The following is a 4,901-nucleotide window of genomic DNA, read 5'->3' as shown; positions in this document are numbered from 1 at the left end:
CACAGTGATCCATCCCCAGTCTCAGACAGGCTAGATCACAGAATGACAAGTTTGGGAGCTCCTGGAACATGAACCCAGAACCTTCTCCATGTGAGTCCAGTTGTGTTACCACTATGCCACTGCCTGGCCCCTATCCTTAATTCTTTTTTGTTGTTGTTGTTAAAATAAAAGATTACACTTATTATGTGAAGAATTTGAAGGATGGCCCATAGTACAGTAGTTAAGCACAGTACACTGGGAGTTGGACTCGACGTGGCCAACTGTGGTTCAAATCCCAACCCCAGAAACTTGGAAATAGGTCAGGCACAGGTGTGTGCATATCTAAAATCCTGATGGGAAAGAGAAACGGAGGAAACAGATTGTAGTGTGACACACCCCACTCAGGGGTGCTTTCTCTTTCCCCCTCTCTCTAAAAAACACACATACCTTCTGCCAATTAAAAAAAATCTGAAGTAGAAAATCTGATAAAATCAGGGGTTTGTCTCCCTTTCAGAACTTATTAAATGTGTCTTTTGGGATAGAAGGTGTTTATATAAGGCACTGTGATTAAATTTACACACAAACCAAAGATATTTTGGAAGATGCCTTACCTCATTGTTTAAATTAGATATCACTGGGAAATTTTTTAATAACTTTCTGGATAAATTATAACTCCTTTACAAAATTATATTTGAACAGAAACATAAACTAGCAATTATATTTAAAACATATTCATTTGTATATTTTGTATTAAAAACATTTGATACAGTTCAGATACATCTAATTTCATAAAGTCAACACCTTTTCAAGTATAGATTCTCACATCTTCAGAAAAACATTTAAAAATTATCTTACCACTGTATTTAAATGATTATAGACTTCTGCTCATATAATTTCAACAACTGTTCAATAAAACGCTTGGTGATTTAAGTGTCTAGTTGTCATTACTTTGTATAAGAAATTTCAGAGTGGTGAGTATACCATGGTAGAAACGTTCTGATGCTAGTTTCTATTTGTTCCTTTCGTCTGAGGCATTTAGACTAAACAGTCTTGAGACATACTCTCCCATTTCAGATCTTTTTACTTAATTCAGGATTACCACAGAAACGGCAAAGATTAGCTCAAGAGTCTCCCAGAACTCAACACAATGGCATGTATACTAAAATTGAAGCATGTTTCCATAATAAAGCCATATTTTAATCTCTGGAGAGGTGGAAAAGAGATCAAAAGAGTGTCAAATTTGTGATATAACCATTTTTAATGATGTGGCATTTGCTTTATTTTCTACTGAAAATTGTTTGTATTTTCTAACATTCCTAGACCACAGAGGAAAGAGATTTTACATACTCTAATCAGGGAACATGCCCTCTACAGTACAGTAACTAGGCACTTCATAGGAAGCCTGATCCTACATGGCCAGGGTTCCAGTTCTGCCCTCATCACCTTGAAAATCACATGAGAGACATGTATGTGACTAGGCTCCTGACTGGATGGAGAACAGAAGAAAAAGACCTCCCAATGAGTCGATCTCCCATTCTCTCTCGCAGATATGCTGCATGGCTTTAAAAAAAAAAAAAAAAAAAGGAAAAATAGAGATCAGTAGTAACAGTACTACCCAATTCGCACAAAATGGGCATGTTTTTCGGGCCACCAGGTCTGGAACTCTAACAGCACATTTGAGCACGTGGGATCTAGCTCCCCTAAGCACTAGGTCACAAGCTGGCTCTTTTATAAAAGAGCTATTTAATTTCATTTATTATTACTATTATTTTTTAAATTTGCTACAGGACACATGTGCTCATCAAATCACCAAACACACACAGAGAAAGTAAACCATCAGTTGGCCATGTGTGAGTCCAGCGCCTTAACCACCATGCCACTTACCGGCCCCTGGCCCTCTATTTTTAGTGTAATATATCCTGGGAGGATATGTTAACATGCCCGATTCAGCACTATTGCAATGATACATAGAAAATTTTGGTGTTTCATTGTGTTAATTGTAACTACTTGTGGAAGGATTTCAGACTGCAAAATGGTTTCCCAATAATCCTGTGAGATTAAGCATTACTTTCCCCCATTTTTAGATGAGGAAACAGGGACTTAGAAAATGAAAAAAAAAAAAAATCACAAAGCTTAGTAAACTGGTAGAGATGAAACACAAATCCATGTAACTTCCAAGTTGTACACTTAACCACTAGGATATAAGAAGGAGATTTAAATTATTTGTTAAAGCCTTTTATTTTGTAATGGAACAAAAAATCATTTCTTGACCTGCAACTAAAATATGAGTAATATTTTGTGGCCTACAGGCTTATACTATTCTCTGAGAGGCAGTCAGTGTAGCTCTCGTTACTTTAGATTAGCCAAAGACCTATGTCTGTATAACTCACTTAATCAATAAAGTTCAGATTCATTCCCTTTCAGCTTTCTCTCTCCTCCTTTCAAGGACATTTGAAAACTGTTAGCTTAAGCTGTTTTTGAAAAAGAAAATAGTACCCCATACAATAAATTTCTTCTTTTATCACTATGCATAAGCAGAAAGTTCAACCTATTCTATAAATGACCATATCAAAAGAGTTTGGTTTTTTCTCTTAAAATTCTTCAAATGGCAAACTATATAGATTTTGGTGTATGGATTTTTTTAAGTATTTTAATTAACCTTATTTATTTATGTATTTATTGTATTAATTTGACCAGAGAGGGACAAAGTGAGAAAGAGAGAGCTAAAGTGAGAAAGCAAGCCACGTGGTCCAGGACTCAAACCTCAGTCAGCCATATGGGAGTCCAGTGCCCTTAACCACCACACCACCGGCTGGCCACCTTTTTTTTTAAAGCTTTACAAGTGATTGAGGAAAAATAAGGCATTTACATCTGCTCCCTCTAAATCTCACTTCTGCCCTCAGAGGAAACCAGACATTTTTAGGTGAAGTTATAATGTTTTTGTATTTATATATTAACAGAAAATATATATATATATATATATAATCTATTATGTATAGATTATCTGTGAGTATGTGTGTGTTATACCACATTTACCATGCCAGACTCTGTTTTAACTCATGAAAATTTATTTAGCACTCAGAACTCTTTTTTCTTTAACATGAGTATTTTTTTTTTTGGAGAGGTTTTTGCTATAGGGCACGTGCGCTCACCAGACAGACAGAGAGAGAGAGAGAGACAGAAAGCAAGAAATTCCCCCCCAACGGGGATGGCCACGCCACAATCCCTTCTCCTCCATTCTCCTCTCAGGATCTTGGGCACTCACGCACATGCACCCAGCATGAGTTTTAAGCCACCAGGTCTGGGACTCGAACCACAGTCGACTACATGGGAGTCCAGTGACATAGCCATTAGGCTAACTGCTGGTCCCATTTTAATTTAATTAATTTATTTATTTTTATCTTTTTAATTTGACAAGAGAGAGAAAGTAGAAAGCAAGTACTAGTAGAACCTGCCAAAACCCACACAAGGTAGGGGAAAAGAGAGGTTGGACTTAAACTTCTGGAAGCCTGGTACAAAATCAAGCCTTAACCATCACTCCTTAGTTTCTTCCTCTAGCACACAGAAATAAACTTACAGTTACACACACTTGTGCCCACATATACACATACATATGGTTCCTACTACTGTTCAAATAAAAAGTTCATCATGTGTCCTTGCAGACCTTTACATATATAAATAAAAGGTAGGGAGAGGAAAGGCAATGTGCTAATACCAGGTAGAACAGCCAGTGACTACGACAATAAAGCATCTTAGAGAAAAAAAGGCATAAAAAATATTCCTTTGCTGAAAAACTAGATCGCTGACAAGCTTTTCAGAAGAGTCCCAATGGAGGAGTAAGGGTGAAAGCTAGATTGCTTCTGAATTCATCCTGTAGGGAAGGAAATAACTCTGAAAGCAATTGGTCCAGAAAAACAATCCAATTCATAGCCATCAATGTCAGGTAAATGCGTCTAGCGGGAAGGCTGGTCTCATCCTGGTGAATTACCCATGCCATACAAAGTCTGGCCCTTCAAGATTCAGTGTCGTGTTGAAGACATCCTAGCTTAAGTAATTCTGTATGCCAAGTATAGAAATTAAAATTATGTATGTTACAGTATTTAAAATGAAACCAAACCCTAGGCCACAGTACAGAGGAAGCTGCTGCCACTACTAGTAATTCAAAAGGGTTAGGGAGCAGGGCCTTCCTTTATTACTGTTGATTCCCTAGTTCACCTCTAAGTGCCACCATCTACCCATTCTCAGATCTCTTAAACACATCGAAAGATCTGTTTTCCTGAATTGTAGCTAGTCGTCCTTTCAAAATTCAAATCCCCATACTGTGGTAGGTAGTTAGTTAGCCATGAGCGGGCAGCCCTAAGAGAAAAGCGAAAGGCTCACCTAGCCCCGGACACCAGGAGGGCGAGGTAATTCGCCATCTTCCTTCCTTAAGGCTTGAGGGAAGCATACACGGATAATTCGTAGATTTTTCTCTTATCAAAAAGACCCAAGCAAGCATTTTGGTCATTAAGGCAATAGACTAATTGGGCAATCTAATTGGGGCAACCTGACTGGCACTGAGCATATGCAATTAGGTGATCAAATTCTTCTTTACCTGTGAGGAAGGTGCGCAGGTGCAGGAGAGAACGTATGGATTCAAATTTAAAGAACAGGCCTCCCACTAATGAATATTCATCACCTCTAGTAATAAAAGTAACAATCAGTATCAAATGCAGTTGCCACCTGGCAATATGCCCACCCAAAAGCCTTTTGGGTGGGAACCAGCAGTTAGCGTAATGGCTATGTCGCTGGACTCCCACATAGTCGACCGCGGTTCGTGTCCCGGACCCAGTGGCTTAAAACTCACGCCGGGCGCGTGTACGTGCGTGCCCAAGATCCCGAGAGGAGAATGGAGGAGAAGGGATTGCGGCGTGACCATCCCC

Source organism: Tupaia chinensis, unplaced genomic scaffold, assembly GCF_000334495.1.
Source record: "Tupaia chinensis unplaced genomic scaffold, TupChi_1.0 Scaffold000494_1, whole genome shotgun sequence".
Classification (NCBI taxonomy): domain Eukaryota; kingdom Metazoa; phylum Chordata; class Mammalia; order Scandentia; family Tupaiidae; genus Tupaia; species Tupaia belangeri.
Note: the sequence above shows the minus strand (reverse complement) of the source record.